Genomic DNA, 24,898 nt, shown 5'->3' on the forward strand with positions numbered 1-24,898 from the left:
CTTCTAAGGAAATACCATCTAAGATAAGCACCTTCTATATTGCCAGACTATGTGATTATGTTCTAGTGGAAGAGACCACAATGGAGAAATTTAAAAATAAAACAAGTGGGTTTTAAAACATCATTAGGCATCATGGATCTCTGATGGAATATATGGTGTGCCAGTCAGGGTTGTGAAAGGAAAGAGATGGCGTACCCGGTTTGGGTAATTTAAGGACAGTTTATAGAAGGGTTGTTTGTAAAGTTGCAGGCAGGATGTGGGGGTATCAACATGCACGATATCCCAGAGCTAGTAACAGGGGGCTACCATCATTCCTCCAGAGAGAGGTCTGCCTCAGCTGAGGCTGTGGCCTTTTATCAAGGGACACAGCCAGTCCAAGGGGACTACGCCAAGAGTCCAGGGAGAAGGGTGGAGTGTGGGTCTAGAGGGGCAAACAAGCTTTTCAGTACTTTTGGTATGTAATTGTCAGCAATTTCTTAAACACTGGAAGCCATTTTTATGGACTGCTAATGACAACTCATGGGGCACCAGTGTTTTGGAGGATGCAATTTGGGAAATACTACAGAGCACCGTTGAAGATAATCCCCTAAGAACACAGCCCCTCTTTATCTGTGGAGTTTTCCTGTTTCAGATAGTCCCCCCTCCACTGTCTGTCCAAATTATTGAAGTCATGAAGTCTGTTCTTATGCAGTAGAACCAGCATCACATCAAATACGATCTTTACGTCGAGCTAGCGCTCACCATCCTCATCCTGACTCCCTTGCCATGATCCTCTCCGTGTACCACACCCCTCTTCTCACTGTGTGATTTGTACTCAGGCATAGACCCACCTTGCCTCTCCCTTCTGTGGTCTTTCCTCCCACCTTGACTCTGGTTCTGATTCCCCAGTTACCCTCCCCTGGGTAACACCTGCTTGCCCTTTGCAGGAGGCCTTGGGCACCTTCCCACCACAGGGCAGTGCTTCCAGCCCAGGGACCAGGCACCCAGCCCCACCCGCCCTCTCCCCAGGAAGCAAAAATCAAAATAGGGCTGCCTCCAAAACTCCCAGCTCACCTGATCAGCTGCACATCATAAGGAAAGTCCTTTAACACTTGCATGCTTTTAGCGGTTTCCTACCCACTGGCTATGGATCACGCAGGCACGAAAAGACATACGTGTATTCTGATAGATTACGTGTTTTACCAAGAGGGGAAGAGTCCCCACTGGATTCTCTTCAACCTACTGCATAAGGCAGAGTTCTGTGAGCTCTGTCACCTTATTTCTGATTTCACAGTAGATTAGAAAGAGGGGTGGAGTCAGCAGCAGTGGTGTTAGGGAGGAAGATAGGAAAGATGAAAATAGAAATAAGTCAGAATGCGTTAGAGGCGGTTCACATGCCCACCACCAGCTCTGTCGTAGAAAAAGGAGAACGTACCCAGATCTCAGCCATTCCTTAGCACTTTATTGCTCTTATTTATGGTCACCGAGTCTTTTTTTTTTTTAACCAGGAAAAATCTGGGCCTCCTGGAAAATGGTTAATGTTGATCATTGTATTCTGTTAAAGAAGGCAATGAAGAATGCACCTTTTAAAAATGTTCATCTTCTGGTTAAACAGTAATAGTTAACATTTGCTAAGTACAGTGGGCTAGGCACTGTGCTAATGTATTTATTATATTCTTTAATTGTCACAATACCTCTGCAAGGTAGGAACTATGATCATCCTCATTCTGTGGGAAAGGAAAGTGAGGATTTGGAAAGTTAAGTCAGGTGCCTGTCTGCCACCCAGATAGCAGAACCAGCACGGGGACTAGGTCTCAGAGCCCGCACCTTTAATCACTGTCTTCTGTCTGCAAAACCTGACAAAGCTTATAGTGGTCCGAGGGCTACACCGTCAGCTCTCTGGAGCATTCCCTTTGTTCACAGACCATGTCTGATAAATGGGGCAATATTGCAATACTTAAACTGTCTAATTCCAAGAGAGCGTTCAAAGGAACAGGATAAATAGAACAATAACAAAAGGTATTTAACTTAAAAAAAAAAAAGACATACAATTCAATCATCCCAAAGGAATGAAAATCAATTTGATTCTACTTTGAAGAAATCTCTGAGGGGGAAAACACCCACAAGCTCTGGCGGAGATGATTCAGTGTTTACCAGTCCCTCAGGTCAAGTTGGTCTTTGCCAGACTACAGGCTTCTCTGCAGCCTTGGAATCTGCCATCTCAAAAATGTGGAGGCCTTCTCCTACCCTCCACAAGAGGGCGCTGGGTTTCCCGGGACAGGACCCATCTAGTGCCGAGAGGCCGGCTGAAACAGGACGTAACCACGAGAGGGCAGCAGTGAGTCCTTATGCGTCTTCTCCGAGATTCAAATTTGTAGACTTTGTTTTTAATGTCATCATTTTAAAGATGCTTTCATCTAAGAGCATACTTTATCGTGCGTGAATGGTGCCAGAGAAAACTGGGCTCTGCAAACCATGGGGGCACAGTTCAGCTCAGCACTTCCATCCCATCAGGCGAACTTTGCAGGAGGCCCCAGGTACAGCTTACCTAGTATAAAAGGCATTTTCTTCTGCTCAGTCTACTAGCAACATTTTCAGGATATGTCAAATACGTTAACATTTTCGCTGTTTCAAGAATGCATGTCGATCCCAAACAACTGCAAAATATCTGATTCTCGTCATTCCTTTTTTGAGGAAGTTGGAGTAAATGCAGAAAGACAGAGACAACAGGCAGGGTCAAGTCGGGACCAAGGTAACCCACACACTCGCCAAATGAGTCATCTGTGTTCTGAAGGAACTGTGCCACCTAACAGTACCACCTGAAGACTCTTCTGGGAGACTGCAGAGTACTCCATCAGGTGTGTACTGAAAAGAGCTCTGAAGTCATGAACATAATGACAGTGACTACTCTGGGTTTGACTTTTCAAGTGCCGTTTTTTGTACAGGTGGCTGAGAACACATCACTTAAATGGATACAGTTAAGGTTTTAACATAAATAGTGGGAGATCGGAGACAGTTCAAGATGTTCTTCAACATGGAGAAATAAATGGCCATTTAAAATATGCTGAGAGGTGTATTTATTGAGATGGAAAGATAGTCACAAGATAAGTTTTCTAAAGTAGGTTCTAAAACAGTATGAGCCCATTTATGTAATATAGACTTATAGCCCTGCCTTAAAAAAAGTCTGAAAGATATACTGATGATCTCTGGATAGAACTGTAGATTATCTCTGGATAGTAGAATTGTGATAGTTATTTTTTTCCCTCTCTTTTGCTTATTTGTGCTTTCATGTATTATATGCATGATTTTTTTAAAAGTTTATATCGTTTGCTTTACAAGGGTTTGTTTAGGTAGAGCCTTCTGATCTTTTTACACAGGATGTGCTCAGAATCACACAATTTCCATCCATCTGTCCTTACCCTAGAGCCACAGGGATGAATTAAGAACAAGCCAGGACAAATTGCTGCTTTCACGTGATGTTGTGTTTGCTCCCTTGCTTTCAGAATGCAACGCCATGTCTCCCAGCTGTCCATGCTTGAGGCTCTGGCTCCCCAGTGCCGCCCCTGCCGTCTTACCTATCCCATCTTAGTCTGCTTCCCAGGCTCTGTTCTTACACTAGAACTTTTCCTTCTCCTGATCATCCCCTGCACATGCAGGGCCCCAGGACTTGCTCAGTTTACCCATCACCTGGTTAAACCTTTTCTTCTGGCCTCACCTGTCAAAATCTTCTCTATCCTTCGTGCCTCTTCACTCGGAGCCCTTCCTGAACCCCCCGCCAGGCCGTGAGCGATCCTGTGTTGCAGGAAGGGAGTGATGAAGCCAGATGGTGCTCCCACCATCCTGGGCTTTTCAGGAGTCTGTCTCACAAGCAGTAACCACATCTGTGAACAACCAGCAGCCCTTGCCCCTACCCCACTGGTACCATGGGCGTTTATAAGGTGAAGTGACATATTTTAACCCAAAATGCATGCAACAAACAAGAATTGGACTCATACTAAAATGTTCCGTTGTAACTCAAGATTGTTAAGGAGAATTTCAAAAGCCTATATGAATACACCTTCCCCTCTAGAGTCACAGAAAAGGTTTTCTGGGAGAGGATTTGGCAGCTGCTGCTAGGATAAGACAGCAGGAAACACGATCTGGGTACCATTGTTGCTGAAGAAGAGGTTCTGTTCTCGTGCAGGAAAGAATTCAAGAATGAGGCATAGTAAAGGGACAGTAAGTTTATTCAGGGAGATGCACGCTCCGTAGACAGAGTGCGGGTTGTCTCAGAAGGTAAGAGAGCCAGCGACCAGGAGGTGCCGAGTTGTTAGTTTTTATGGGCTTGTCATTTCATATGGCACTGAATAGGAGGAGTATTCCAACTGTTTTGGGGAAGGGGTGGGGAATTCCAGGAATTGGGCCCCGCCCACACTTGACCTTTTAAGGTCAGCCCGAGGAACTGTCATGGCGCCCGTGGGTGCGCCGCGAGGCTCAAGGTCTACTGGAAGTTGAATCTCCTGCCATCTTGGTTGTGACCAGTTTGTCCTGTCCTCAGTGCTGTGTCATTCCTCCAGTGGCTGTGCCCTGCGCCCTTCCCTCCTGTCTCGCCATCACACGCGGGGCCCTGAGGAGCAACTGCACCCTACAGGCCCCGGGGCGATGGCGCCGGCCGCAGCCGGCGCCCCTGTCCTGCGCGGGCCTCCGAGCCGTCCCGGCCCTCGGACCTGGGGCTCCGCAGGCAGTTGGAAGATAGCTCCTGCTGTGTCTTTCAGAAAGTGTGGTGAGTAGTGCAGACACCACCCCAGTAACAGCGCCTGGCTTAGAGACGAAAATGTGGGCAGTGCGTCTGAAGCTCCCTGAGCACGAGTTCCCAGCCACACACCCTCCCCTTCCACACACCCCTTCGCTCTGTGGTAGCCGCCCGTCTCCAGTTTGCCGTTTATCATTTCCATGCATGGTTTTTACATTTTATAAAGATGTTTTTATTAGTAAATAATGTGTGCCATCTTTCATTATTTCTAAGGCACACATCTCTTTTCACATTTTAGTATCTCTGAAATCTTACAATTTTTATTGAAGTTTAATTGATTTACAATGTTGTGTTAGTTTCTGGTATACAGCATAATGATTCAGTTATACATGTATATATTCTTTTTCATTATAGGTTATTACAAGATATTGAATGTAGTTCCCTGTGCTATACAGTAGGTCCTAGTTGTTTATCTGTTTTGTATAGTTGTTTGTATCTGTTAATTACAAACTCCTAATTTATCACTCCCCTCTCTTTTCCACTTTGGTGACCATAGTTTGTTCTCTATGTCTATGAGTCTGTTCTATTTTGTAAATAAGTTCATTTGTATCATTTTTAAGATTCCACATAAGTGATGCCATATGATATTTGTCTTTCTCTGTCTGACTTCACTTAGTACAATAATCTCTAGGTCCATTCATGTTGCTGCAAATGGCATTTTATTCTTTTTTATGGCTGAGTAGTATTCCTGTGTGTGGGTGTGTGGGTGTGTGTGTGTGTGTGTGTGTGTGTGTGTATCACATCTTCTTTATCCAGTCCTCTGTTGATGGACATTCAGGTTGCTTCCATGTCTTGGCTGTTATAAATAATAGGATGCTCTTATAATTGATGACATGTTACAGTAGCTGTCAGCCCGGTGGCAATTGTGCCAGACCTATCCTGCCTGCACATCCTCTAATATCAAAAGTAGCAGGGCCAAACTTGGAGAAAACTGTGGAGGCAATAGCAGGGCACTCTTTTTCCCTTCAGGAACTGAGTAGTTGTGAGGAGAGAGTACGGGAGGTGATAAATCAGAAATGTTTAGCTTTGTTCCAGGAGGAGGGTTCTAAGGAAGGTTAGCTATATCTAATTGCAAAAATAGCTTAAGAGCCCAGTGCCAATGACTGTTCTTGTACGGATTACTTTCAGGAATGCTCTGCCATCAATCCTCTAGTTGATGGAGGATTTATTATGTGGGAAACACAGACATCAGTGACTTGGAGTCAAGAGAATTTAGAAAAGTCAGGCTTTAAATGTGAAAAAGTTTGGGGAACCCCTTAACTGATTTATTCCCCTTCTGTTTTCCTTTTTTATGCATGCACAACTATGGTGTTTGGTTTAAAAAACTGTCTAATCAGGTAGAAATTATCAAATAATTGACAAGAAAGCCTTTTGTCAGAGTTTAATTCTCAGGCATGTTTTCTATCTTAATGGTGCATGAAATAATGATACATCTTATAAATTTTAAGTACAGGGTGTCAAGTTGTACCTATTTTTCTGCAGACCCTGATTGTTTACCCAACATTATGCTTTTGAGATTTTTCCATTTAGTAAATTCAGCCCCAGTTCATTCATCTTAACTACTGCATAAAATTCCATTGTATAAATGTAGCATGTTTTATGTATCCCATCTTATCCATTTTCCTATTGATGGGCATTTAAATTCCTTCAATTTTTTTTTATTTCAAAGAATACAGTTTTTGAGCTTCTTGCTCATGAATTCTTGTGAACAGAGTTCCTGGATCACAGGGCACCCAGATCTTTGAGTTGACTAGACATTCCCGAACTGCTCTCCCAAGTGCTGGTCTAATTTATCCTCCACTAGCAGCGGTGTGAGAGGCCCCAGCGCAAGAGCCCCTTAACTGGATGCACAATCTCCTTTTTAATCCCCTCCAACTCATTCCCCTTCCATAGTCCAAGTGAGCATAGGAACACACAGCATGTCAAATCACAACTCAGCTTGAAACCCTTCAGTGGGTTTCCACTGAGCCTCCTGCCAAGGCGACATGGCTTACCTGGCCCCGACTTAGCTCTGCAGCCTCCTCTCTTGCTGACTGTATGTCATAGCAGCCCTGCGCCCACCATTACAACCACCAACTCTACATTCCTTTTAGTTCCTAGCATGACACCTGCCCTGTCTCTCCCCCCAACCTCTACACACACACACACACACACACACACACCCCACCTCTCTATGTCCTCACACAGTGCGGAAATGGTCTCTTTGCTTGTTTGCATCTCCCACTAGACTTTAAGCTCCCCAAAATGGGAGGTGGGGGGGGCAGTGTCAGTCTTGTTCACTGCTGTCTTCTCACCCAGTAGACAGTCTGCGTGATATTCAGTAGATTCCTTATTTGTTGAGTGAACAAGAGCATGAATCGAGTCAGCACTGGAACCCAGTCATTTGTGTCCTAGCATTTCCTGCTACAGTTTCCCACACCATCCAAGACAGCTCTTCTTCCTACATCTGCAAATTACCAGCAGAGGGCCAGGGAGGCTACACAAGGCACCATGAGGGGAAAATACCAGAGAAGAAATTTGGAATTTGGGTGTCAAACAATAGAAATTCTTTGTAGATTCATTGCAGCTGAAAGCCTTTTAGTGGGCTCTTGGGTATAGACATGGTTTGTTTATAGGATAAATCTGTCCTGTGTAAGGAGGGAGCGAAGAAGGGAATTCACTGGGACGGTCCTGTTGGCAGCACCTGCAATGTACAGCTTGGGTAACGGAAGGCACATCTGAAGGTGCTCCAGAAGAAGCTAGGCCTTCTATAAATAGGATGGAAAGGAAATGGAAGAGGTTGAAATTAACATTAAGAGATTAAAGATAATCTGGAACTATTTTGAAAGAATGTGCTCTAGATTTTTTATTTATTTTTTAAGACAAGAAATGAATCTGGCAGATCCTGACAGCCCTCTTCTACAACTTAACAAAAAGGCAAAAACATTTTGTTTTTGAAACATCTATCCCAACTCGGGATTTTTGCAGAATAACGAAATCCTGAAGTTAGGAACTGAACAACTTCCTTCTGATTTAAAGAGCATATGCTGACATCTCCTAAATCTGTTGTTCTTAAACTTTAGTAGGCATTCAAGTCATCAAAAGGGCTTGTGAAGCAAACAAAGTTGCTGGACCCCACCCTCAGAATTTCTGATACACTAGATTGGGGTGAGGCAGGAAATTTGCATTTCTAAAAAAAGTTCCTAGAACTACAGAAAGGATTGAGGTGCTAACACATGCTACAACCTGAATGAGCCTCAAAAACATCCTGCTAAGTGAAAGAAGCCAGACATGAAACGTCATGTATTTTGTGATTCCATTTATTTGCAATGTGCAGAATAGGCAGATCCATAGAGCGAGCAAGCAGATTAGTGGTTGTCAGGGGCTGGGAGAGGGGAAGTAAGGAGTGACGGCTTTAATGGGTGCAGGCTTTCCTTTTGGAATGATGAGAATGTTTTGGAACTAGATGAAGGGGATAGTTGCCCGACATGGAGAACGTACTACATGAGAATGAATGGTACACTTTTGTTTTCTTTTTCTTTTTTTAAACATTTTTTATTGAGTTACAGTCATTTTACAATGTTGTGTCAAATTCCAGTGTAGAGCACAATTTTTCAGTTATACATGAACATGCATGTATTCATTGTCACTTTTTTTTTTTGCTGTGAGCTACCACAAGATCTTGTATATATTTCCCTGTGCTATACAGTATAATCTTGTTTATCTATTCTGCATATGCCTGTCAGTATCTACAAATTTGGAACTCCCAGTCTGTCCCTTCCCACCCCCAACCCCCTTGGCAACCACAAGTTTGCATTCTATGCCTATGAGTCTGTTTCTGTTTTGTATATATGTTCTTTTTTTTTTTTAGATTAAGAAATACAAATGATCAATAAGCACATGAAAAAATGCTCAATATCACTAATTATCAGAGAATGGTACACTTTAAAATGGTTAGTTTGCTGTTATGTAAATTTTACCTCATTGAAGAAAAGATTCCTAGGTGGTGCTGATGCTGCTGGCCCAGGGTCCACTCTCTGAGAGCCACTGACCTGAGCTGCAGCACAGAGAGGGGAAGAGACTGAAGGAAGGTCGACTTCCAGAGTGAATGGGAACTTCTCTGTAATCCACCAAGCAGGTTTATGGCTGAGGATTCTGAAAGTCTGGAACAAGCTGTTATACTGAAATCTTCGTTCTCAGTTTGAGCTGAGACCCAACAGCTGGCAGCTACTTCCACATTTCAAATCTAAACTCCAGGACCACCTAAGGAAGGGAGGTGGCTGAGAACCAGTTTTGCCCTTCTCAGCTGATCGCTCACCCCTAACAGCTTATTCTTTATGAGCTTTATAGGTTTTACAGGGTGAGGGGAAATTGCAAACTGGAGGGAGAATTTCTTTGGGTTGTAGTAGTTATTGTAGTTCTGCGAGTTTGACCATGTGCGTTGGGGAAAGGATGAGCATTCTTCCCTTTCACCCCATTGACGGTGTCTCCAGATGCCATTTGCTATCCTAGGACCATTTATCTTTTTAAAGGACTTGAGAAGGTGGAGATGATTTAATCCCCACTGTAGTATGTAAAGAGAGGGCTGATACTACCCAAAGCAATCTACAGATTTAATGTGATCCCTATCAAATCACCTAGGACATTTTTCACATAACTAGAACAAATAATTCTAAAACTTATATGGAATCACAAAAGACCCAGAATTGCCAAAGCAATACTGAAGAAAAAGAACAAAGCTGGAGGAATAACCCTCCCAGACTTCAGATAATACAACAGAGCTACAGTAATCAAAGCAGTGTGGTATTGGCACAGAAACAGACATATGAATCAATGGAACAGAATAGAGAGCCCAGAAATCAACCCACAGACTTACAGTCAATTAATCTTCAATAAAGGAGGCAAGAATATACAATGGAGAAAAGACAGTCTCTCCAGCAAGTGGCGATCTGTTTTTCTGTGGCTACATGTGACAGGTGGCGTTTATATGTGCCACAAGGTAATGTGTATTTGTGTATTATTTAAGAAAATTCAGTGCTGCTTTCAAGACAAGAAAAACGAATGGGAAGTGTGGATACATAGGTGGGTGATCCAGGGGACATGATAGGGCAGACAGAGCATGTAAATGCTGAACAGCGAGAAGAAAGAATGGAAGGACCAAGAGGCACCTAATACTCATGATATAGTCAGTGTTCATAAGGCCTTAAATTGCCCCCCAGTGATGATAGCCTTTCTGGTCCTGTAAGTTCACTGACCAGGAAACATCATTAAAGACCATAGCTGCTCATCAGGCTAAGGGGTAAACTAGATCTTTGGCCAGGTGTGCCTGCTCCTGAGTTTTTTACAGGAGCAGATGTGTGTTATTGACTCTAGACCTTTCATCTGTCAAGACTGCCCTAATATCTCCTCTGGTCCATGTATACATACTGTGGTGAGGGGTAGGATCAGTGGTTGCTGGGAGATAGTGGTTTGGGGAGAATTTGGAAGAGGGGGCAGAACTGTTCTATATCATGATTGTGGTGATAACTTCATGATTGTATACACTGGCCAAAATTCACAAAGCTGTACTCTAAAAAGGATGCATTTTATTTCATATAAATTATACCTTAAAATAAATACAATTTATTTTATCCCCCAAATATTATAATTTGTTTGTTCTGGAGTAGAACCTAGAGATTGTTTTACAAAAGCTCCCCAGGTGGGGAATATCTATTTCTGTCCAAGACCGAGTAACAGGGAGTGGGTTTTCCCTCCTACCTGAGACAACTTAAAAAACAAACAAAACGAATAAAACCGTCATTTCCAACTCAGTGACCATTGGGCCACAACAAAGCCTTGAAGTTTGTGGGTGATAAATATGTTTATTATCTTGGTTTTGGTGATGGTTTTATGGATGTATACATGTATTTTTAAAGCTTATCAAATTGCTCACCCTACGCGTAGTTTCTTGTATGTCAGTTACACCTCTGTGATTTCACTGACAGGTCCCCAGGTGATTCCCAGTGTACAGCCAGAGCTGAGAGCCATCAGCCCAAACTTATGACCTTCCTTGGCCCTGAGATCTAACACCTTATGATTCTAATCATTTGAGTTTAGTGTAATGTGGTTGAAGAACATGAAGTATTGGTGTTTTTTAGGAGACATACTTTGCATATATTTTGGAAAATAAGTTTACACTTGCAGGAATAATATTTTTTGATAATGATTCTTTTGATAGCTCACTGTAAAGAAAGAGACACTAGACCTTCCATGAAGAATTTTTAAGCATCAGTTCAAAACATGTCAATAATGACCCGTAGGCAATTTTGGAATATGTATTAAAAGTCTAAAAGTTGTGAATAGCATTCACTGCAGAAACACTGGGTTTTTTTAAAAGAGCAACGAAGTTGCTCCCCACAGACTTGCCTCATGCCTCTTTGGCCAAAATAATGCCACATGTTTATTTCCAATCACTGAATTATCCAAAATGGCCTGGACCAATTACGTTTTATTCCCTCAGGCTAGAAGAGATCCCAGCCTTCCCTCAGGCACATGGCTGTCCTATATTTGAACAAAATCAGGGTTGACTGGCAAAGGAGAAAGATGCATGGCTGTTAGCCAGGCCACCGTCACAGTGAATGTGATATAATTCCATTTTTAGAAATGAAAGTGAAAATAGAGAGGCCCAGAAAAAAAGAGTGGCATGCTACACAATCTTAAACGTTATCTCTAGTTGGTGGAATTATAGTGAATGCTCGTTTTTCTTATTTCTACTTTACCTTTTTCCCCTAAATTTTCTGTAATGCATATGTAATATCTGAGCAAAAAACAAAACAAAACACAAGGAATGTTATTTTAAAATAAAACATGTTTAGTCCTCACCTCGGCAATTTGGAAAGGAAATAATACGAGTAACTATGTAAAATCCAAGCCAGGGCCTTCAGCTGAATCTGTCTGATGCAGCCTCCAAGGTATGGGCCCTCTGCACCTACAGGAATCACTAGGACCCAGAGGCCCCACAGAGACTCCAGCAACTCTGCCTGAGGGGCCACCCCTGCTGCCTGGAAGACTATGCCCAGTTGGTTCTGTTCCAAAGCAGAAGGCTGAGCAGCAGATTCTAAGCCAGTCCTCAGAACATGGGGGCCAAGAAGGCTCTGTAGACCAGATTAGCAAACAGGGTTTCACAGAGACCCTTGCCTCTCCCCACCCTCCACAAGCAGGAGGACAAGGGTGGAGGCCAAGTCGGACTGCAGTTCTATCCTGCTGTATCCTAAGTGTCACCGATGGCCACTTCTCTGTCCATACCTGGGACTTAAGGGTATTAAGGAGACCAAGAACGACCAAAGTCAACCAAAACTGAGAGAAGACATTCAACAGCCAACATATCTCATGGCAACATACATGGAGTCACCAAACATCTGAGCTTCTCTCAAACCCAGCCAAACCTGGCCTCTGCGTCCAGCCTGATCTCCACCTCCAGCCCGGTCTTGGGAGCGCAAGGCAGGCAGTGCCCTCGGGGAGACAAAGAAGCAGCCCAAGGGGAAAAGACACCAGCTTTGATGTAACACAGACCTCAGTATATCTATGATTCTGCTGACTTCTACTCGTTCAAATTTGGGTGAGTTCCTTCATCTCCCTATGCCTCAGTTTCTCCATCTGTAAAATGGGGATAAAGATGTTTAAGGCATTCAATGTACTGGCATATGCAAAGTGGGACGACTCCTCTGGGAGGAGCTGTGACATTGACTGACCCTTCCTTTGGAAAGGCTGAGCTCTTTTCCCCTCCTTGTTTGGGGGGCTTTAGCGCAGAGAGGGAACCAGCTGAGGGGAGCTTGAGGGGAGCTGGAGAAGAAACTCTCTCCAGTGAAAATCTCAGAACCATCTGTTTCATTAGTTTCACTCAAGACATTTTATACCTGCAAGAAGCACACAGGGATCTCTCCAGGGTGAAGGTTATTCCTGGTGGTTTACCTGGACATGAAATTCCGGTCCAATAACTATTGAAACTGTCCTGAGGGGGGTGGAAATGGGGTATGTGAAAATGAGAACGCTCAAGGCCATATTTATTTAACCACATTTCATAGACTGAAAATGGCTCTCTTACGAAGCTTGACAGGCTCTTGAAAGTGCTCCGTGACAAGCCAGCATGTCAGAGCCCTTGTACTCCTTTTTTATTAAACCTAAAGTGTTTTAGTGTGTTTTAGTGTTTTATCTATGAAAAAAGAACTGCATTTGTGAAAATAAGTTGCGATGTTTTACAAGTTGGCATTTTCACAATAGTGCATTAGAGATTTCCGAGATCATATAGATGATAAATTCAAACCAGCCACCCACAGATGGAAAAACAGACTCAGGGCGGTGAAAAGACTTACCTAGTGTTACAGAACTTGCTAGTGGTTGACCCAGGACTAGAACCCAGAGCTAATATTTATTAGTTTTTAAACAGTAACTCATCTTTATTTCAGAGCAATATGTGTTCATATTTTAAAGAGTCAAACAGCACTACCCAATTTGTAACTGGAAGCATAAACCATAGGTTCAACAGAGAGATGTTACTGGTTCAAAGGACTCTCATGTGAAGTTGAAAGCAAGACCAAGAAACCCTGATGCACAGAATCCAAGGTGAAGCTTGACATTTCCAGGAACTGGAGCAGGAGCACCCCAGAAGCCAAAACCATCTAATCAGGCAGCCTTGCCAGCTGCTGCCATGTTATAAGTGTGTGTTCATGGCCCTGTCTGTTGGGTGAGCCATTCTTTCAAATAAATATCAAAGTTTGTGTGCTTAGTATAATTCATACAAATCCTTTGATGTTCTAAGAAATAAGTTTTGGAAACATTCAGCACATGCTGTTAACTTTGCTAGGAGATCTCAATGCTATTTTATTTGAATGCAACCCAATAACGTTCAGTGATGTTTTCCAGTGTTTGAATATTCCCTTTAGGCTACATTTCTTTGTAAATGCTTTAGCTAAAAGAAATGCAAAGAGCATACGATGTAACTATTGTTGTGGAACACTGACAGGAAATCAGAAACTGAGCAAAAATCTGAATTAACAAAAGCAGTATCAATTTCAACAGCAAACTCAAAACCAGAGCAAGCAGAAAAGAAAAATAAATACTCAATTTTCATCATTATAAAAGGAAACAAGCATATAGGAAGCAGTATGTAATCTTAACTATTGACTTGAAGATACTTCTGGATGCAGTGCCAACAACTGAGCATGTGTCAAGGCCAAAAAGGAGTCTGGTTAAGCAATTAATGTTTTGTGTGTTATAAATTTTCATTTTAATAACAGTAGCTTGCAGAAGTAATTGTATTATATTCCATTTTTATAATAATTTTCTTTGGTGTTTATCTAGTGTTATTCTCCCCTTCTTTTAATATTTTTTATTATCAAATGTCTATATAAGAAAGAGATTATCTTTACATGTTATTGAAATAGATAATCTTATCGCAAGAAATTGATTCATAACAATAATAAACCATGAATTTATTGTTATATAATTTTTTACAGAAAACCACCAACAGTATAACCCTATCACAGAGAAATGATTCAATGTTCATTATTATGGTTACCCATTATGATTTCAATACCTGTAAATAAAATGTCATGAAAAATACAGAATAATTTATGATTCTAAAATTTCTGAGAATTCCTGGGCATTCTGATTTCTTATTCCCAAATCCCAAAGACTGATGACTTTTGGGAATTTGGAAACACTGAGCAGTGCAAGGTAGAACTACCAAGTACCTGAAATGACCATAGCCAGAGATACCTGGTAAACACATGGTACTAAAGACCACCCACATGATAGAGCTAGAACCCAAATCTTTCTTATTCCAGAACTCGTGTTCTGTCCTCTAGTAGAAACTTCCTCTGTTGTCACTAACTATGTGTTAGTAGTCATTCATTCATCTGTCCACCCACCAATCCATTCATCCATCCAACAAGCATGTGTGTAGGAATCACATTAGTCTAGCACAGAGATGTTCAATAAGTACTTGTTGACTGCCTGACTACTAGGCACTAAAAGGTACTAGTCCTGAATGACTAATGGTCCTGAAGGAATGAGACACAGGATGGCCCACTTTTGATTGGGAGTAGAAGGTACGGTCTAGGGAACAGTGAGGCAGTTTGGATCTAGGGTATGGTGGATGTCTGCTGGAGTCACAGCTAGCATTGTAAGTGTACTCATGGGAGGAAGAGAGGAGAGAGGGAAGGTCCTGAAGTGGAGACAGTGGGCTTCGAAGAGAAAGATGACAGGACAGCAAGACACAAGCACTTTGAGTAGGAACACGGACTTTGACATCTGATAGCCTTCCATTCAAATCCTAATTTTGTGATCTTCATCAAGTTACTAAGGTGCTCTGGGCCTCAGTTTTCTCATTTGCAAAATGGGAACAATAGTACTTACCTTTAAAGCTGCTTATGTGAGTTGCATATATTTATATTTGCTTATAATACATATCAAACTCTTGGCATAGTATCTGGAACATAGTAAATGCCCAATAAGAGGTAGATATTTATCATATTTTATTATCATTTTACCTGATCCTCAGTATTCTTGAGAATTGTCCAGCATTTATAAGTAACGGAACATACAGAGTTTTAGCAGTTTCTTCAATGAATCAAGAATTCTTGACTAAGGAGAGAGTATTTAAAATGTTGTCTGACTTTTTGAAGGAAGAAAATAGCCCAAGATTTCATATTTCCTTTTCTGTTCAGTGATGGGAAAGGTTTTTCTGAGCATGTTTGTCCTGAAACCATGGATACAGCACAAAAATAAAAGAACGTGTCTGCCCTGGGATTTGGAATACATGTGGTAGTCAGAAAGCATAAATAAATATATCTGATATGCTTCCAATATCTTTTCTTTCAAGATAAATGTGGAACCCATCTCTCCTCAAGCCCGTTGTGGGGTCATGGTGCGCCCTCTGGTGGCCTATGTTTTTCAATGGCTTTGCCTGCCCTGATGAGCAAACTTTGAAGAAACTGTCTCTGGGTGAGTACTTCTCTTTTCAACTAAGAAGAAGAATCCACAGTTGGCGTTAGCTTTGTAAAGTCAGAGTCATGAAAGTGGCCAGGTCAAAGCTGCTTCCATGATTTCCTGTGGGAAGATAACTTTGTGGGTACACATTGAGTTGCATATGTTTTTTCAAGAACACATTTCATATAAAGTATGTAATCTTGTGCTGGCCTTGGTCAGTCTGGCCAGAAGTGAGGCCAGGAGGTAAGTCAGAGGTGGTTCCATGATGAAAAATGTCACTGGTGAAGTGGGTCAACTCTAGGCTGTGGGCCTTGTATACCATGTTAGAGAGTGGAGACTTATCATTTTAACCAAGTGATTACAGAAAAGGGGAGCTATCAAAGGGTTTATTGGTGGGGGGAGGGAGGGATGGGGACAGGATCAGATTTATACTGCAGAAAGATCACTCTGAATGAAGTGGGAAGAATGGAGTGTGGTGCACAAAGTCTTGGCGGCAGGGGACAGTCAGGAGGTGGTTGCAGAAGAGCTGGTGAGCAATGATGGTAGCCTGGACCAGGTGGTGCAGTAGGGCTGGAGAGAAGAGGATGAATTCTTAGAGATGTTTGGAAGGTATCACCACACAGGGCTTGATTGTTCATTAGATGTGGAGAGTAAGGAAGAGTCAGGAGGAGAGTATGTGTCAGATTTGTGTCTTGGGCAATTGGGTGGATAATAGGGATATTCACTGAAATAGGAACTCTGAGGGAGGCACAGGTTTGAGGGAGTGATCTTTTCAAAGGTGTTCACTTTCGGATGTGTTCACTTAGAGGATCCTGTGGAATCTCCAAGGGGAGCTGCCAGGTCGTCTGCTCATCTGACTCTCAATCTCAGGCTCTGGCTGCTGCACCATGGCTGTCTCATCCTCCAGACAGAGCTCAAACTTTGGGATGGTGGGGAGAAGGCGCTGTCAGGGACTTTTAGTCATATTGGCCCAAATGGTTTGCCTCAGGAATTCCTTCTGGTGTTAGAGGAATAATGGAGAAAGGGTGTAAGGAAGAAACCTCTATATTACAATGTTCCCTTTTCCAAAAGCATCTACCCACCATAGTAACTGATTCAGGCAAGGGTCATCCATGGATGCTAAAACCAGTCTGTTTGTAAATAAGCTATCTACACAGCCTAAAAATATCTCTCCATAGATTATTTATTACAACAAAGGGGGAAACTTATCTTTAGAGTGAAGAAATCTGGTTAACACAACCAATGTCTACTCACTGATTATTTGATTATAAAAGGGGGAAGAGTCCCCTAAAGTGGAGAAATCACCTGGGTACCACTTTAACCATATGATCAAAGTCAGCATCACCAATAATGGGACAAAATGACAGCAGGTGCCTCCTGATGTGATGTACTGAGGAGGACACAGCATGTGCATAATTTGAATCTTGTCCAAAGGAAACACCAAACAAACCCAGATCAAAAGATATGCTGGAAAACCACTGGCCTGTATCTTCAAGAATATCAGTGTCATAAGAGACAAAGGCTGGCAAAGTATTCTGAAATAAAAGAGACTAAGGAAACATGACAACTAAGTGTAAATATACATCCTAGACTGGGAAAACATGTTATAAAGGACAAATTGGAAATACTGGCAAACTTTGAATATGACTTGGTTCAGTAATGACGTTATTGTTAAGTGTCCTAAATATGATCATTGCACTGTGCCCTTGTTCTTAGGAGGCACTGCCCATATATTTAGGTGGGAAGGATCACAGTGTCTGAAACGCACCTGAGATACTTCCTGTCTCAGTCCATACCAGCTGCTATAACAAAATACCACAGACTAGGTGACTGACAAGCAACAAAAATGTATTTCTCACAGTTCTAGAGACTGTAAGTCCAAGGTCATTGTGCCAGCATGTTTAAGGAAGGGCCTTCTTCTAGGTTGTCAGCTTCTCCTTGTATCCTCATGTGGGGGAAAGGTCAAGGGAGCTCTGTGGGGTCTCTTTTATAAGGGTGCTCCTCCTGATCACCCTTCTGCCTTCACACCCTAACCACCTCCCAAAGGTCCCACCTCCTAACACCATCACATTGGGGGTTAGAGTTTCAACATATGAACTGGGGGGGGGGGGCAAAAACATTCAGCCTATAGCAGTTCCTGACAATAATATTAATATTATTTATACAGAGGTAAAGCAAATGTGATAAAATGTTAATCACTGGTGAATATAGGTAAGAGTGTATAGATGTTCAACATACTCTTTTTGCAGTGTTTCTGAGGAGGTATTTTTTTAAGATAAAAAGAAAAGAAATACATCTGTCCAACCCATGTACAAGTAGAGGGGATTCTGAACACTGAAAAATCTAACCAGTGTCTTTTTTTTTTTAAGGTCAAATACAATAATATTATCTTTCATTGCCACTAAATTCCATCTTGATGAAACATCAAAATAGGAAACAGGTGAAGGAGTAATTTCCTGTCCTGCCAAGCTCTTAAGAATGTACAGTATTTGCTGTCAGTTTTCAATCTGCAGTATTTAGAGAGGGATTTGTTTTCTTTTAAATCAAGGTATCTAAGTTGAAAGCTCCCAAGGCCCAAAGAGCAGCTGGAACAGGCATTGCTTCTTGCAGGCAGTCCTGTCTACCAGCCACGTGTCCGTGGGCCGCCGCTGGAGCCAGCCAGGCTGTGTGCTCACCGGCTGTTCCTGCTGGGGCTGAAGCTGGGGGCCATTTGGATGCTCCTGTTTGTGGAGCTCCTCCTGGGTCTCTCTCACTGCCCAGGTGAGCATGCGCAGGAAATCAGGGCCTCAGAGTGCTGAAACGGATCTTGGAAGGCATTCTGTCCAACTTCCTCACCTTCCTGTCTGTGGCTTTAATCTCCTCTACAACGTCCCAACCAAGTGGTCATCCACCCTCTTCTTCAGCATAGTCAGTGGTCAGAACACCTAGACAGCCCTTACATTTTCAAATGGCTTCAATCTTTTGAACATTTTCCCTCTTATAAACAAGTATCAGAGCAAAATACTGACTTCCATTTTTCAAAACACCCAGTAAAAAACTTTTAATGAAAAAAAATGTCAAATCAGGTTAACTGAATTGTGGAACACTTCAGATACTTAACAGTCAACAATTAAGTCGTATTTGACCGTTTCCCATCCATTAGCAAGGTGTCTCTGTGTCACATCATTCAGAATTCATGGAATTCACATTTACATTAGAGGACCCTTCTTTATCACTTCCTGAGATATGCCCATCTTATGGCTGTATTTTTAAGAATAAAACAAAAGTAGAGCAAAATTATATGTAAGCCTATAGCGTGCACGTGCATGTGCACAGATAGTGTGTTTGCATGTGTGTAGGTAGGGCAGTGGGACGATAAATACCTAGGGTATTCCAGGGGGGTGGAATCAGGTAGGGGAAGTAGTAATGGGAGAAAAGAGGAAGACTTTTACTATTTACCTTGTATCTTTTGTTATTGTTTGAATGTTTTTTTACAAGGAGAACATGCTATTTTTATCATTAGAACATCTCTCTCAAAATTAAAAAAAAAGCCGCAGAAAGAGGAAAAATCACTTAAATTGAACCCAAACCTGATTGCCTGAAGTTTGCGTTTTGTACCACACTCTGGGCAACTCAGAATAAGGCTATTCCTTCTTGCACATGGCGGTGAGTCAGCTGTCTGATGCCACCCCCAGGGGTCCTCATGTTTTTCTTTTCCAAGGTATATGTTCCCATTTTCTTCAGCTGTCGTTTCGTTGACAGGGCTTCAAGTCTCCTTGACATCCTGTCACCCTCCACTCAACTAGAGCTTATCAAATGGGCTCAGAAAAATCCATCTGGATGTTCAGGTGGCAGTTGGTCATCTGTTGAAAATAGCGAGTCCACGTGTTCGGTTGCTAACCGAGACTAACTTTGTGGAGTCTCGGGTGCTGTTAAGCAGCTGCATCAGTGGCGGACAAAGCAGATCTGCAGAGCCCTCCTGCCGGTCTCATCAGAATACCACCACGAGCTCTCACAGCATTTATAAAACCTAGCTGACTTTTCAGTGCCAACCCAGGGCAAGAACAGCAAGGGTGTCATGTGATTTCCTAGCTGGGCTTATCCAGAATAAGACCCATGTCAGAGCTTGAAGATGCTGGTTCTAATGTCATTCACCGTGAGAGTGACCATACCTTCTGTTTGCCAGGGAGAGTCTTAGTTTAATGCCAGTTTGTCCTTGCATCATTATTAGCAGTGTCCCTTTACTCTCAAAAGTGTTGCAGTTTGTAGGGGGAGGGTATGGCTCAGTGGTAGAGTGCATGCTTAGCATGAACAAAATCCTGGGTTCAATCCCCTGTGCCTCCATCAAAATAAATAAATAAACCTAATTACCAACCCCCAAAACAAAAGCAAAACAAAAGTGCTACAATTTGGATGATGAGCTATATGATTGATACCTCCTTCACACAGAGAAATTTTCTTAACTTTAGGAAAAAACATATCCTTGGCTTCAACTAAATCGAAAGCATTTCTGAACATTGCAGATCCATAGATGCTGGATTTCAGGAGATGAGACAGCTGCTAACCTGGTTTTTCTTCTCTGACGATACATAACCGTTTTTTAAATGCCCCCTCGAAACTTAATACTGGCAAGCCAAGAACTAGATTCCTTGAGACAACTGCTTTCAACTGTGTCCCAAGGTTAACCGTGGTACATTTGATCTTTCCCTTCCCACTTCGCAGTATGCATTCTGTTGAAACGCCATCCCCACCTCTCCTACTCAGGAACATTTATTCCCCCAGGAATCAGGCTGTATCAATGGTACAGCCAAGAGGTGCAGGTTACATCAGCACTTCTCAAAGTTGAGAGCATATAGCAAAGTGGTCCAGAGTATTGAGTCTGCCACTTACATGGCCAGGTTTCTTCACCCCTCTGTGCCTCAGTTTCCCCATCTGTAAAATGAGGATGATAGTGGGCCCTACTTCATACAGCTAACAGGAAGCTTAAATGAGTTACTACTTTAAAACAATGCCCGGCACGTAACATGTGCTACATAGGCATTTGGCAAACAGAAAATAAATGAGCTTGACCTTGATTCCATGGTTTCAGGCCTTGAACTGTCAGAGGAAAGAATATAAACAAGAGGTGTATGAGACGAGATGCTTGGCAAACGAGAATTGAACGAGGCTCTGTTTAGGAAACATCACCAAAGAATAGAGTTCTCTGAGCTGCCGCATCCCACCTGCTGCAAACATAGAGGAAGTTGTCCTTTCATAGATTAGTGCTCTGGACACCTGCCTGCCTGCCGTTTCCTCCTTGTCTACTGTTACCCACCTCATTAGTGCCAGGAGGAGGACGTGAACAAAGTAACTGGTGGCTACACTGAATCCTGGTCAAAAGTACAGTGACTGAGGGGGAGACAACCACCATTGCTCCATTTACATGAAGCCCCAGTGCGTTCTGCGGGGTGGGGAGGAGGGCACACAACTGATGTATGATTCCCTATCATTTTCTCCTGTTACGTACCATCATTGTGCGCAGGGCAGGTAGGATGTTTCAATGAGCCAGAGTTCTCACTATGCTGATCATATCAACAACATACAAATTACCCTTGAATCAGGTCTTTCCTGTTTCTGAGTTCTTCCTCTGTTCCCTTTAGCTTTCCCTCACTTCAGCTGGCATCCCCGGACTCAGGCATTGCCAGAGCCTTCCTCTTTAAATCTGCCTTTCCCCTGCTCAGTGGTTAATTACCCTCTTCCTTATCATACCTACCTTTCATGTATTTGCTAATGTTGCAGATTTTCCTGCAGTCGCACGGCTATTCCGGGAAGTTTTTGACGCAGTCATGAATCAGTTGCATTAATTCAACTCTCAGAGTTGAAATGCCAGTCTTGTTTCCCCTTTTTTAGGTCCTGAGAAGTCTCACTTGGCCTCCCATGTTGATTGATCCCTGCCTTTGGTTAATCATAGATTTTGCTTGTTTTTTTTTTTTAAGTGTGTGTGTATACTCTGTATATAAAATGTTTGTGAAAGAAAAAAAAAGAATTATTTTTCCTTGACTTTAGAACCAGCCTCTGATTCCTCTTCCAGACTGTCATGACCACAGGAAATGAGGAGAATCCTCCCATAAAATGTTTTCCCTCATGATTTCTTTCAGATGCTTCAAAACAGAAGGTTTAAGTCTTTGGCCAAAGTCTGGTTCAGGTTGCACATTTTCTCTGTGCCTGAGGGTGGCATGGTTCAGAAGGAACAAATAACATTGGGGAAATCTGTTCTAACTAGGGTTGCCCGAGATAGCAAATGATAATTGAATTATGCATAAAAATGAACATATATTTAATATAAATCTGTCCCATCCAAATTGGCTGTATCTGCAATATATGGGGCAGACATACTAACAAGTTATTTCCTGTTAGTGTATCTGAAACTCACATTTAACTGAGTGTCCTGGGGTTTTTGTTTGTTTGTTTTGTTTTGCTTTTTGGCTACCCTAATTCCAGCTCACAAGGTCAGCGCACTTGTCAGTGGCCCTCTAAGCATATAGTAAGAGAGAATTCTTCCTCTCTCCCTCCCTGTTTCTCACTAGTGTCTGGGTACTGTAGAGGGTGAGGAGGGATATTTTCTGCAGGGGTGACTTCTGATATGTAAAGCCTGAGTCTGGAGCCCTCACGGATGCAGAAGCATCTGTTGATATGACAGTCCAGCTGATTGTCATATCAACACTGGTGATGGGGACCACAGAGAGGGATGCTGAAGAAAACCTTTTCTCCCATGTGCTTTTAGAGCCGGTTTGAGGTTTTAGAGCTAAAATATAGTATGTTGGGACCAGAGAAATTGTCAAATAGCATGTAACATAATTTAACTGGTAAATTAAAATTAGGTATGTATCCATTATTCTTAAGTGGGAGTGACTTTGGAGAGAATCTCTCCTATCATTTTACAAATGGGAAGAGAGAGACTCAAAGCAAGTTCTTTTTGGAATGAGATGGAAAGGGTGTGTGTGTGTACACATTTGTGTAGAAGGAGGAGAAAAGAAAAGAGGGGGAGGGGACGAGGGGGAAGAGAAAAGCTGAGACAAAAATACCTGCAGTCTAAGTACTTCCCTACTATACGTGTCCTGCCACAAGTTTGTGTTTCTATAACTCTTTTTAAAAATTGAAATATTGTCAATTTACAGTGTTGTGTCAATTTCTGGTGTAAACCACAGTGTTTCAGTCATACATACACATGCATATATTCTTTTTCATATTCTTTTTCATTATAAGTTACTACAAGATACTGAATATAGTTCCCTGTGCTATATAGTATAAACTTGTTGTTTATCTATTCTACATATAGTAGTTAGTATCTGCAAGTCCCAAACTCCCAATTTGTCCCTTCCCACCTTCTTCTCCCCTTAAGTATAAGTTTTCTATGTCTGTGAGTCTGTTTCTGTTTTGTAAATAGATACATTTGTATCTTTTTAAAATATTCTACATATAAATGATATCATATGGTATTTTTCTTTCTCTTTTTGTCTTACTTTACTTAGAATGATGATCTCCCTGTTCCATCCATGTTGCTGCAAGTGGCATTATTTTATTCTTTTTAATGGCTGAGTAGTATTCCATTGTATAAATATACAAACAGCTTCTTTATCCAGTCATCTGAAGATGGACATTTAGGTTGTTTCTATGTCTTGGCTATTGTAAATAGAGCTGCTATGAACACTGGGGTGCATATATCTTTTCTAATTAGAGTTCCCTCTGGATATATGCCCAGGAGTGGGATTGCTGGATCATATGCGAAGTCTGTTTTTAGTTTTTTGAGGTATTTCCATAATGCTTTCCATAATGGTTGTACCAAATTACATCCCCACCAGCAGTGTAGGAGGGTTCCCTTTTCTCCACAGCCTCTCCAGCATTTATCGTTTGTGGACTTTTGAATGATGGCCATTCTGACTGGTGTGAGGTGATACCTCATTGCAGTTTTGATTTGCATTTCTCTGATAATTAGCCACATTGAGCATTTTTTCATGTGCCTATTGGCCATTTGTATGTCTTCACTGGAGAATTGCTTGTTTAGGACTGCCAATTTTTGGATTGAGTTTTTTTTTTTTAATTATTAAGTTGTATGAGCTGTTTGTATATTCTGGAAATTATGCTCTTGTCAGTCACATTATTTGCAAATATGTTCTCCCATTCTGTAGGTTGTCATTTTGTTTTGCTTATGGTTCCTTTGCTGTGGAAAATCTTGTAAGTTTTATTAGGTCCCATTTGTTTATTTTTGCTTTTATTTCTATTGCCTGGGTGGACTGACCTAGGAGAAGATTGCTAAGATTTCTGTCAGAAAATATTTTGACTATGTTTTCTGCTGGAGGATGAGAAATGATCTGGAGGATAGCCCACAGGCCCCAGCCACCTCACAGAAGTAGAACGACCTAATGGACACACATCTGCCTTCAGATAGATGGGGGAAAACAGCCTACATTCCTGAGCTAAATACACTGATTTTTTTTAAGCCACTGCATTTACGGTGGTTTGTTATACAGCAATAGCTAACTGATGTGCCTGTGAGCTTTGACATCCTTCCAATAAATTCCTGTTCTTGAGAGCCAGAGTGAATTTCTGAGGCTGCAAACAAAGAACTCTAATTAATACTTTCCAGTCTTTTACCAGAATCTGATCATACCACACATCCTCTTTTGTAATCCACATTATTTCACTTAGCAATGGATTTTGAGCATCTTTCCCTAACAATAGTTTGAACATAGTAAAGAAGAAAAATCTACCCAAAGCCTTTTGGGAGCCTCTGCCCGAATCAGTTTCCATCATAACATCGTGGCCATTGGCTAAAATGCCACTCTTCCAAAGGCCTAGCGTGATCCATTCTGTTCAGCAGGAAGTGACTTTAACCTGTTTCTCAGTGAGATTATTGAACAGCACAATGATTTTTCACAACTTAATGACCATGAGAAGGCCAGAGCTATGCCTCAGAGGTGCTTGAGGACATTAACATTTCCAGCCATTGTTTACTTCTTTGGAAAAGGAAAGCATTCAAAATGTTCTATTCTTTTCAAATGTATAAGACATTTGATGGAGAAAACAGAAAAAAAATAAATATTCTCTGTAATGATTTTGTTTTCTGACCTAAAGCTGAGTGATTGAAGTTCTGCAGTCCTTTTCTTCCCGGTCAGCCCATTTCCATCATCCTTTATCCCTCACTGAATGGTAGCTTTAATT

The 24,898-nt window shown here is 41.9% G+C and overlaps 1 protein-coding gene across 2 annotated transcripts in view; it reads left to right on the forward strand.

The window, feature by feature from the left end:
- The window catches only part of PIP5K1B (phosphatidylinositol-4-phosphate 5-kinase type 1 beta), a 404,141-nt gene that overhangs the window by 24,653 nt on the left and 354,590 nt on the right, over positions 1-24,898 (forward strand). The window contains exons 1-2 of one of the 2 annotated variants that reach the window (XM_072959562.1): positions 4,517-4,741; positions 15,612-15,733. The gene's annotated coding sequence lies outside the window, so the exon portion shown is untranslated. Of the gene's footprint in view, positions 1-4,516; positions 4,742-15,611; positions 15,734-24,898 lie in introns of those variants that run through there. The other variant, XM_072959563.1, reaches the window with a different exon arrangement.

The sequence above is a fragment of the Vicugna pacos genome, chromosome 4 (assembly GCF_048564905.1).
Source record: "Vicugna pacos chromosome 4, VicPac4, whole genome shotgun sequence".
Lineage (NCBI taxonomy): Eukaryota > Metazoa > Chordata > Mammalia > Artiodactyla > Camelidae > Vicugna > Vicugna pacos.